General features: G+C 36.8%; 1 long non-coding RNA gene across 3 annotated transcripts; it reads left to right on the top strand.

Annotated features, from left to right (window-relative positions):
• The first annotated feature begins 1159 nt into the window (after positions 1-1159).
• Positions 1160-12155, top strand: LOC131801813 (uncharacterized). Of its 3 annotated transcripts, none has more exons than XR_009341927.1 (8): positions 1160-2026; positions 2093-3006; positions 3093-3376; positions 3442-3622; positions 3695-3854; positions 4145-4280; positions 11692-11749; positions 11816-12155. It is a non-coding gene; the product is annotated as an uncharacterized LOC131801813 (long non-coding RNA). The 3 variants fall into 3 exon arrangements; XR_009341928.1 differs by having other exon boundaries at positions 1164-2026; positions 3806-3854; XR_009341926.1 differs by lacking the exon at positions 3695-3854 and having other exon boundaries at positions 1169-2026.
• The last annotated feature ends 376 nt before the right edge of the window (positions 12156-12531 follow it).

Below are 12531 nucleotides of genomic sequence, written 5' to 3' on the forward strand. Positions count from 1 at the left end.
ATAAAGACATGGAATCAAAACAGAAAGTCTGACAACAAAGTGTTCCCTAGATCGGAAAAGTCACTTTCTACGTCTTCAGTCGTGCAGCTGTGTGTAGAAGCTAGGGATTTGTAATTCGAGTTTCGTCTCAATGATATCGTGCTGTCAAAATGCAATGCATTTGTTAATTAATGATTTTTAAAATTAATTAGACTCCTTCAAGGTAGAAAGGCCAAAGCGATAATTTCTATAGTTTTTTTGTAGATTTTTCCAAAAACATATATTTAGAAAACTATTCTACATTTCCAGGCCCGAATACACGATTGAAAATTTGTCTAGACTTCTTCAAGGCCAGAGGGCATGTATGAAAGGCGTGGATTTTGAAGAAAAATTGTAAGACTCCTACAAGGCAGGAGGGGTGTAGATTTTTTAAAGATTTTTTTTCAAGACTCTTACAAGTCCTAAAGGAGCCTTTAAAGAATCCCACAAGAACCAAAGAGGCGTGGATTTTTTAAAGAATCCTATAATGCCCAAAGTTGTAGACTTTTTTAAGAATCCCACAAGGCCCAAAGCGTGATTTTTTAAAGAATACCATAAGGCCCAAAGCGTGGATTTTTTAAAGAATCCCATAAGGCCCAAAGCGTGGATTTTTAAAAATTTTTTTTCAAAACTGGTACAAGGAAGAAAGACGTAGATTTTTTAAAGATCTTTTTTCAAAACTCCTACATGGCTCAAAGGCGTAATTTTTTTTAAAGATTTTTTTTCAAAGCTCCTACAAGACCCAAAAGGGTCTTAGACTCAAAGGCTTGGATTTTTAAGTAAGAATTCTAGACTCTTAAACAATGTTTGTCAGAAATTTTTGCAGGGCTAACCTACCTCAAGAGGATTTATTTGAAGTATAAGTAATGGATATGATAATTTTAACTCAAATCCAGTGAGTTAACCGGTAGAATTCGAATGCGGATAACCCCCTGGATTTCATCATTTCATGTTTTCATAGAACAAGAATTCGCCCGTCATTGCATATTAAAAAATGAATAGATATTTTACAAAATTTATTTATTTATTCAAACTCATTTGTGTAATACAAGGTCTTTAAGACCATGAAATCATATTACATAGCTAGCAAAACCTGAGTATTTAATACTTTGTTATGGTTACCACCTTATGCGGTACTGTGGTGTGTATCCAGCTGCTCAGGGGAGCTTTTTGCTCAGGGTCGGTTCCAACCCTGACACCAACAGTCCAAGGGACCTAACAATTAAAAAAAAGGGGACATATTACAACATCAAAACAAACAAAAATACAAACACTGCATACACCGGTGACAAGGGTGCTTGGTGGAAATTGCACCCACACTTGGCCCACCCAACCTTGACCCTTATGTCCAATAATCGTTAAATATCTTAAGGGCCCCGCATTCCACTAACACTTACCACGCAATTTACACCCTATATTCCCCCAAGAGTTTACAAATTAGCACATCATATCGACTATTAACACTTACACATATAAATAATTTATTGACATATCGAGAGTTGACTTAATCCTAACAAATAAATATTTGAACAATGTTGACTTTAAAATTCCTAACACCTGAATCTGTCTTTATGTGAGCCAATCGCTCGGGCTACTACAGTCTACGAAGAGTACATAAAAATTTTTGCCAAACTGGCCACTTTAAGCATCTACTCCCTCCCTAATAGAGCTCTGTTAAGGGGGTATTATGGACGTTACCTTATGTCCAAAATTACCAATAAACTGGAACTCTCCCTTCGTATGACGGTCTAACCCTACGCTCAGGTATATAACCGGGCGTTAGAAATTTTCACAATATAAAAATCTTAACCTAAATTCTATACACTAAGGACAATCACACTTAAACTACAGACAATTACATTAAATTAAACTAGTCAGTATAAAATTTTGGTGTCATTCCATTTTTCATTCAAATTAATCATTAATCAAAATTCTCTTCTTTTTTTCCAGGCCGCAGGAGGAAGATATATATATATGCCGCTTGGCCGCACCAACCGTTCAGGACTCGGTAAGTTTTAATAATACAAATTATTACCTGGAGATTCTGTACTTATATATTTTCTTTTCTTTCCAGATATTGATGATCTTTTTGACCTTTTCGGCATCAGACCTACCGAGCCGACCACTGTTTGAATACCGGTGCTTTGGCGGACCGGGGCTTGGCCTCACTCATGGACTTTCTGGGCAGCAGCGCTTTTTATATAAAAAATTTGCTGACCTCCTCCACCGAAAACTTGGAGGGGTCAGATATCTAGCCGTCTTTTGTTGGGGTGTTATCTTAAAAGAAAAAACACAACATCGAAACACCAAAAAGACATACACTATTAGAACAACAGAAACTTACGAAATTTTGGTCACACCCACACATACACAACAATCGGCAAATAAAAATAAAAAAATTACGAAAACTTTAATTCCACTATCTTGGTGTTTTTATGGGATCACTTTTTTAAATTTTAGCTTAGAAAAATTTTTCCTTGCCCGTTTACCAAAACTTTAATGGCGAATTTTTCTGTCCGTTACCCCTTTTATACGGCAGCCATTGGACGCAATCTTCCCACTTTTCCTTTTTTTTTGTTCTCCCTTGTTTATTCTCTTCCTCTTTGATCGCACTTAGCGAGCCCTATCGTTACCCATGGTTGCATATGATCTTAGTACCATGTACTAAGAGGAACATTGGCAGCACCTTGACACCCAACCGTATCCGGTTCATTCATTTTTTTAAGATCGGCTGGAGCGGTAATTACAAATGTAAATTCTCGCTCAGCCGATAATACAGAAAATTAATCTTTCGCAATCGCGGTACGCACGCAACAAAACTTCGCCATTTTCACACAAAAAGTGAGAAAATGGTGATGTGCGTTACTGGATTGTAACATTTTCCTGCAAAGCATCAGGATAAAATAATCAATTACAAAAGAAGAATGGATTTTGATCCACACAAAAAAAAACACGCTGCTGTGCTCCCACATTGACTTGGATATATGGGTAAGTATATTGAAAATTTCATTTATAATAATTTTATAGACATAGAATAAAATAACATATTTTAATTAATAAAATTTTCTTTTCAGAAAAAATGGGTACGTATTTCCACAATGAATGGCCATGTGGGGTGGCTCAGCCTACAGGGTTAGTGTGAGTGTGTGTGTATTTACGCATCATACCACCGCTTATCACCATTGACAACAATGCCGGTCACACATACGTGTGCCGGCAACAACTACAACGGTTTGGTGCCGCTCCAACGAGCAGAACGTCGCCGTCGCAGCTGGTTTGAAAAAAAAAAACACATACACAGCAACAATAAATGTGTGAACGTCATCTTCATACCATTTGTATGAAGATTGAGAAACAGGTAATTATATTCTTTATATTCTTACTATTAGGGCAAATGTTTATTTAATTTTCTTTTCCTTTCAGGTAAATTCAAGATTCGCGTTCGTGAAGTACCATTTGGGAAATATCTGTTTTTTTCTTATTTATTGCGCAATTGACGTGCGACGACAACAAGAAATGATCGCCATTCAATTCACAATGGACAATCTGTCTTTGCCTGTGGCGGCGTTAATAGAGGAATGCTCTTCGGTGTTGTGTTCCCCAGGTAAGTTTTGTGTGTGAAAAACTTGAACGTGAAAAATATACAAATAAGAAACAATGATTCTTGTGAGCAAAGATTTGCGGTGGCCACTAAATACACTTAATTGTGCACAAAAGAAAAACTTGTTATCGTTGTTAAAATTTGTGCATTGTGGCTCAGGTAATAGTGGAAATCTTTGCGTTGTAGATAATCCAACAACAATCGTGTGGCTCTGTCCAAATGGTGGTAGTTTGGAGTGAGTATGCGTTTTTTTTTTGTTTATGTGTTGTTTATGTTTATTTGTTTTGTCTATGACTGGAATTTTTGTTTACGATTGTGTTGTTGTATTCTAGAGACGACTCTTTTACGAAAATAGGAAAATGAAAAACAATTTCTTGGTGAAATGTTCCTTTATGAATATTTTAATTTTTACAGAAAGATAATTTATCGCCAGTTCATACAATTTTACAAATTTATTTTGCGTCAAAACAAAACATTTGTATTTTCTGTGCCAAACTAATTTATGTTTTTGTGTTTTTATTTCAGTATTTTTTTTTCCCAATTGAATGCTATGAAAGTGCTACAATGAATCTGCCAGCATGAAGGAACAGTTTTTCGTGACCTCATCGACTTTTTTACATCACCACACAACAACGTTCCCCTGTGGATCATAAACCTTCAGGTAAGTCTTGTTTACTTTTTATTTTTGTGAGTTAGAAATATTGCGGGAAATGCAAGGAGAAATAAAAAATACTATTAAAAACATTTTGCCAATAAAAAAGATGCATGGAGCATTTAGTTTTAGGCAACAATTACGTGGCGTAATTGTTTAAAAAAAAATTACATAGAGTAGCCGAATGTTAAAAAAAATAAAAGAAGCAATTATGTTCAAAAAAATACGCGAAGTAGTTGCTTGTTGTGGAATGAGGTTGATTTAAAGGTGTTTTGGAATTCAGGTATTCCATCTCTATAATTGATTTATAATATTTTGCTAACGTTCACCGAAAGGAATAATTTGTAAATTATTCTATTTTTTTAACTAGATTGTACAATTGGCATTCAGAATCATTCATGGGCTCTCGGGTAATAGAAGAAATATAAAAAAAATAATCTCATTTAAGAATTATTTGAGTTGTTGATCATAAAAATAAGGGTTTGCTGGAGTTGGAGATATCTTTCAGTAGCTCAACGTGGGGAACTCCCACACCCTGAAGTCTCATAAGCCGGGCATTCAATTCTGTGCTAAATTAGAATATAAGACATTGGTCGCTAGATAAAACATTTACTTTCTTTTGCAAAATTGTAAGCAAGATAATAATCTCTAAGCATAAATAATCATAGTCAGAATAATACCTATATAAAAAGGGGACTGTCCACAGCACAAAAAATTTATGGTATAAATGAAATGAGTCAATAAACTCCAGATATAATTACAAATAGTCATATAGTTTGATAAAATTGGACGTTTACGACACAAAATTATAAATCTATATTGCACTATTATTATATCACAGATTTATTGCACACTTCCTACACCTTAATATCTTTGGCATGATAATTACCAAGGGGTTTTCCCTGCAGAGTCTCCAACTCATACATGTTATTACCTATGGGTTTAACAATTCTGCATTTTAGGAATTTCTTACAAAATTTGGCATTTACGTTATTTTTGAAATCAGAGAGCATATGATTCCGTCTATAAACCTCTTGTCCAGGTAGGAACTTGACAAGTCTGGCTCTTTGATCGTACCGTTTTGCACTATTTTCGTACGCGTTATGTAGATTCTTTTGGACCTTTTCTCTCATCAGCTTTAATTTGTCGGTTTTGTTCATTTGCAAAATTTGATGGTCAGTTAATGATTGGAGCCGCCTAGCTAATTTGTAATCTGTTCCGCTCGTAAACATATTATAGCCAAACAACGCAAAGAAAGGATTCACACCGGTTGCTGAGTGAACTGAAGTACGCAAAGCCTGTTCAATTTCAGAAAGATACAGATCCCAATCACGGTGATCCGACTGAACATAGGTCCTTATCGCCGCCAGTACAGACTGGTTTACTCGCTCTGACGCGTTTGATTGGGGAGAATAGTAAGCCGTTGTTATGTGATTGATTTTGTATCTTTTGATCATTTCTTCGAACATTTTCGACACAAACTGCTTCCCATTATCACTATGTATTATTTCTGGCACTCCGAATGTATGAAATACTTGATCTTCCAGAAATTTTATGACGTTTTCGGCCGTTGCTTCCTTCATTGCATGCAGGAAAATAAATTTTGTAAAATGGTCCATTACTATAAATATGTAGGAGTTTCCATTCTTTGATCTAGGGTATTTGCCTAGGAAATCAATATACAGCTTCTGAAATGGTCTGTCGGTCACTACTTCATTTCCAATTGTAGGGCGCATATTTTGATTGGATGGTTTTGTTTCCTTGCAAATCTGGCAGTTATTTACATATTGCTTGACTTGGGATGTCATTTTTGGCCAATAATAAAATGTTTTTAAGCGGTTTAGGGTTTTGTATATGCCATCGTGGACAGCTTCCGTAAAGTTATGCGATTTTTCGATTAGTGCGTATGTTATTTCCTGCGGTATCCAAAGCTTCCACTCAAATTCCGTAATGTCTGGATCGCAATTCTTAGTTCTTTTATAGACTTTTTCATTTTCTATGCGGAGATCTGGTAACTTTTCTTTATTTTGCTTTATGGTGTTTAACAACTCGACATATTCCTCACTTTCAAATGCTGTGGTCTCGAAATCTAAGAGTTCTTCCTCACTAATCTCTTCAATTACGACATCAGAGTCAACCGGCATCCTTGATAAAGTATCCGCCACTACATTTTCCGAACCTTTACGGTGTTCAATGGTGAAGTCATACGCTTGGAGCTGTAAGGACCAACGAGCTAGTCGTCCGCTCAAGTCCTTTAATGACATAAGCCATTTAAGACTGGCGTGATCCGTAATGATCGTAAATTTCATAAGTTCGACATATGGTCGAAATCTCTTCACCGCCAATACCGCTGCCAAGCATTCTTTTTCCGTCACAGAATAATTTCTCTGGGTAGAATTTAATTTCTGTGAATAGAAAGCAATGGGATTTTCTCCGCCGTCGTCATCCTTCTGGAATAATACCGCACCGATTCCGTATTCCGATGCGTCACATTGGATAAAAAACTCCCGTCGGAAATCTGGGTGGCGGAGCACTGGTGCTGATGTAAGGGCTTTCTTTAAAGTTTTGAAAGATTCCATAGCCTCGGAATTTATATTGAACTTTTGTCCTTTTTTGAGGGTATCTGTTAGAGATGCAGATATTGAAGCGAAGTTCTTAATGAACCTGCGATACCATCCGGCGGTTCCTAAGAAGCTTCTTACTTCTCGTGGACTTCTGGGTACAGGTATATTCAGGATCGCACTGATTTTATCCGGATCAGTTTTCAAACATCCATTTCCAATGATAAAGCCGAGATATTTCAGTTCGCGAAAACAAAATAATGATTTTGTCATGCCGATCGTAAGATTTGCTTTTCTCAGACAATCGGCCACTTCGCTCAACAGTCTTAAATGATTGTCGAAGTCATCCGCAATAATTAGAAGATCATCCAAGTAAATGAATACGTTGGACTTTAATCTGCCAGGAATAACCTTATCCATCAGACGGCAAAGACGTTGCGCCGCATTACAAAGTCCAAACGGCATTACTCTAAACTGATATAGAGGGCGACCTGGTACTGTAAAAGCTGTATATGGTCTGGCTTCTTCTTCGAGCTCAATTTGCCAGAACGCATATTTCAGGTCGACGCTGCTAATATAGTGCGTTTGGTCGATTCTGCTCAATATCCCATCAATATTCTGCAAAGGATACGCATCCTTTATAGTAAGCGCATTTAATTTTCGAGCGTCTAGACAAAATCTGTTTTTCCCGGGTTTTCGAACCACCGTTGTTCTATTGCTCCATGGGGAGTCACTCTCCTCAATTACGTTAAGAGCGAGCATGTTGTCTATCTCCTTGTACACAATATCCTGCACGGCCGGCGATAATGGATAATGCTTATCCTTTACAGGATTTGCGCCTTCAATTAACTTTATGGCATGTTTCTCTAGACTTGTGCATCCTAATCCTTTCTCCTCGAATGTGTAAAATTTGCTTACAACTTCCGACAACCTGATTTTTTGGTCTTTAGTTAGGTCATGCATGTTGGCATTTGCGTTTTTGGATTCCCCATGAATTTTTATTTGGAGGTCTAAATTGACTTCTTCCAATGAAAAGATTTCTGGGGCTATCTCAAATAATCTCCAGAAATCAGTCCCTAAATATAAATCCTGCTGTAGGTCGGGACACAAATACAAAATAATTTCTCTTGTTTTATCCTTGTACTCTATGTTCACTACAATCTTGCCTAAAATTCTATGTCTTTGCCCTGAAGCTGTACTTATCGCTGAAACATATGGAAAAATTTGCAGGTTTAATTCTTCGGCGATTTCACGGCACTGTTTTCCTAATAGGCTAACCGTTGCACCTGAATCTAAAAGCCCTTTAACCTCTTTTCCTTCGATTTTAACGCTAACGTAAGGTCTAGGATCTTTAGTCTCTTGAAAACGCTCAATTGCATCGCATATAATCCTTTTCCTCATTCGGTTTTCCTTTTGATATTTTCTTAATTTCATAATTCTTATTTTACTTTTTTCTTTCTTGCTAGTATTTTTAGTCGGATTCGGGTTCTCGTTATTGCTTTCACCGAAAATTCTTGCTTTAACATTTTCGTAGTTTTGTTGCCTAGATTCTAAGGGTAAATAATGTCTTCGTGAGGCATAATCCTGAGTATTTCCCGAATCTGAATCTAATTTATTGGCGGGTTTACTATCTTGGAGGGCTCGGTGGAACGATGGTTTCCCGTCGCAACCATGTTCTTCCGGGAGTTTTCCGAAGCGCAGTTCGAGCATTTAGGGGTTATTGTGTTTGGTCTGCCACATTTAAAACAAAACAAACCCCTTTGTGTTGCAGGACAGTCTCTAAAACCGTGACCTGGTTTTTGGCAGTTCCAACAGAGAATTGGGTTGCTCGTGAAAGCTGCAACTTCTACCACTTCATCTATTTCTTCAACCCTATTCAATTCTAACTCCTCTTCCTGCAAAGCACTAACCCGAATAGGTCTATTTACGGGCGGAAATTGTGTTGGTGGTGGTGCTACGCTATCCTTTTTGAAGAATGTACGTTCTATTTCTAAGCATTCAATCCTCAACTGTTCCACAGAATTCACTGGCAACGCATAAACTATGCTAGAAAGATTTTTCCTTAAATTTTTCTTTACTAGAGAAATCATTTCGTATTCTGACACAGGCTTCTCTAGTTTAGAACGCATCAAATTCACATCATGGAAGAATGAATCGATTGATTCTCCCGGCATTTGTTTCCGTTCCAATAAATCCCTCATAGCCTCGAAACATGTCCGCCTAGTCTTAAATCTTTCCGTTAACCCGTATTTGAGTGATTCCCAATCAGCTATGTTTGAATTTCTTTGTTGGAGCCAAAACCATTCATAGGCTGGTCCTGACAAAAGAATATGAAATTCATTTAAAATCTCCTCCCAGGCTAAACGGTAGTGTCTCTGGAAATATTCCAACCTATATATGAAATCTTCGACCGACAAACTATTCGGCCTTCCCGAAAAATTCAATCCGAATCTTTCAATTCTTATTCCCATATTGGGCCCCAGTCTATAAATTGACGGTGTTACAGTGGCATGACGATTTGAGTGTGTCTGGTATTCGGTGTTGATAGGTGGTGGCTGAGTAGTGGGTGAAGGCTGAGTAGTGGGTGGAGGAACGTGGGGTACCTGGGTTTGATCCGTTGAGGATCTATCTATAGATAGCCTGGCGATTACTTCATTCAAATGTTGTATCGCAGCATGTACTTTCCCCATTTCCTGACTTACGCTCTCCTGAACTAATGACCTTATACTATTGCGAGCGTCACTTACACTTTCTTGGACCATCCCCCTTATGAGCTGATACAGCTCGTTAGGCGGATTTACTTGATCAGGTTGCATGCTCAATGGCCTTTGGATACCAGAGTTAGGCAAATTATTGGGGTTATTAATAGTCCCGGACAGATCTCGAACAGTATTATCTCTATTTTCCATTGTTTCTTCACCTCTTTTCTTTTTATTCTTCGGCTTTGGTGTTTGAGTCAAAAACCTGCTACTATCAAACGCTAAAACTCTATTTCTTTTACTTTGTCTTTTCCCTGATGTATATTCACTCATTAGAATGATCAAAAATGCATAAAATTCAGAAAACACAATATCAAAAATTAAATATCTATTTAAATGCGAACCGTAAATGGAAGGACAATATCAGTAAATTTAAAACAGAAAACGGAAATTTAACTAGTATCTATTTATCAAAAAAAAACACAAAATTTAAAAATAAATATAGAAATCTATCAATAAGTAAAAATAATTATAACATAAAAATCAATTCAAACACAACACAATAAGAACTTATGATAACACAAACATAAATAACATAAATACGAATGAACAAAAAAAATATCAACTAAAAATAAAAAATATGTATATGTATATATTTTAAACTGAACCGAACTAGACAGATATTACAACAATATTACTTTCTTCAAAATATGAGGTAATAGGATGTGTTTTCAATTGTCTGGCAAGTGTGTGGTTTTGATTTATATAATTTTAAGCTTTTTTACGAAAAGTGTCCTTTTAGGTTGTCACGGTGTATTGTACGACGTGGATTTAAACAAGTGGACAAAACATATTACATGTAAATAGACATTACGGCAATTTCCTAATTCTTGCGAAGGAAAAAGATCTCGTATTTAGAGTAATAAAATACAATGCTCTTGCGACTCACTTCGTCCCAGAGGCTATTGCACTTATTCCCTTATGTCTACTACAGACTATTTAATCTACTCTAAATACAAACAAAAACGTAAACAGTACAGGTCATCACACAATACATCATTTGTTACAGTAGACGAACAAGAGCTATTGCACTTGACCCATTCGATTTGGAAACGAATATCCTAATTTTTCTCAGACTTACAGCTAATATTGCACATTTAACACGACTTCGATCACGAAGTTGTGGTTGCGATATTCGCTATGCAAGAAAAATGCGATATTCGTTTTTTAATCTATTTTCTTAAATGGTCTATTGAACAGTGCCTCGGTGTTATTGCACTGGATATTTCGATTATTATCGTTTCAGCTTGGGCGCCATATTGTTATGGTTACCACCTTATGCGGTACTGTGGTGTGTATCCAGCTGCTCAGGGGAGCTTTTTGCTCAGGGTCGGTTCCAACCCTGACACCAACAGTCCAAGGGACCTAACAATTAAAAAAAAGGGGACATATTACAACATCAAAACAAACAAAAATACAAACACTGCATACACCGGTGACAAGGGTGCTTGGTGGAAATTGCACCCACACTTGGCCCACACAGCCTAGACCCTTATGTCCAATAATCGTTAAATATCTTAAGGGCCCCGCATTCCACTAACACTTACCACGCAATTTACACCCTATATTCCCCCAAGAGTTTACAAATTAGCACATCATATCGACTATTAACACTTACACATATAAATAATTTATTGACATATCGAGAGTTGACTTAATCCTAACAAATAAATATTTGAACAATGTTGACTTTAAAATTCCTAACACCTGAATCTGTCTTTATGTGAGCCAATCGCTCGGGCTACTACAGTCTACGAAGAGTACATAAAAATTTTTGCCAAACTGGCCACTTTAAGCATCTACTCCCTCCCTAATAGAGCTCTGTTAAGGGGGTATTATGGACGTTACCTTATGTCCAAAATTACCAATAAACTGGAACTCTCCCTTCGTATGACGGTCTAACCCTACGCTCAGGTATATAACCGGGCGTTAGAAATTTTCACAATATAAAAATCTTAACCTAAATTCTATACACTAAGGACAATCACACTTAAACTACAGACAATTACATTAAATTAAACTAGTCAGTATAAAATTTTGGTGTCATTCCATTTTTCATTCAAATTAATCATTAATCAAAATTCTCTTCTTTTTTTCCAGGCCGCAGGAGGAAGATATATATATATGCCGCTTGGCCGCACCAACCGTTCAGGACTCGGTAAGTTTTAATAATACAAATTATTACCTGGAGATTCTGTACTTATATATTTTCTTTTCTTTCCAGATATTGATGATCTTTTTGACCTTTTCGGCATCAGACCTACCGAGCCGACCACTGTTTGAATACCGGTGCTTTGGCGGACCGGGGCTTGGCCTCACTCATGGACTTTCTGGGCAGCAGCGCTTTTTATATAAAAAATTTGCTGACCTCCTCCACCGAAAACTTGGAGGGGTCAGATATCTAGCCGTCTTTTGTTGGGGTGTTATCTTAAAAGAAAAAACACAACATCGAAACACCAAAAAGACATACACTATTAGAACAACAGAAACTTACGAAATTTTGGTCACACCCACACATACACAACAATCGGCAAATAAAAATAAAAAAATTACGAAAACTTTAATTCCACTATCTTGGTGTTTTTATGGGATCACTTTTTTAAATTTTAGCTTAGAAAAATTTTTCCTTGCCCGTTTACCAAAACTTTAATGGCGAATTTTTCTGTCCGTTACCCCTTTTATACGGCAGCCATTGGACGCAATCTTCCCACTTTTCCTTTTTTTTTGTTCTCCCTTGTTTATTCTCTTCCTCTTTGATCGCACTTAGCGAGCCCTATCGTTACCCATGGTTGCATATGATCTTAGTACCATGTACTAAGAGGAACATTGGCAGCACCTTGACACCCAACCGTATCCGGTTCATTCATTTTTTTAAGATCGGCTGGAGCGGTAATTACAAATGTAAATTCTCGCTCAGCCGATAATACAGAAAATTAATCT

This window comes from Musca domestica, unplaced genomic scaffold (assembly GCF_030504385.1).
Source record: "Musca domestica strain aabys unplaced genomic scaffold, Musca_domestica.polishedcontigs.V.1.1 177, whole genome shotgun sequence".
Lineage (NCBI taxonomy): Eukaryota > Metazoa > Arthropoda > Insecta > Diptera > Muscidae > Musca > Musca domestica.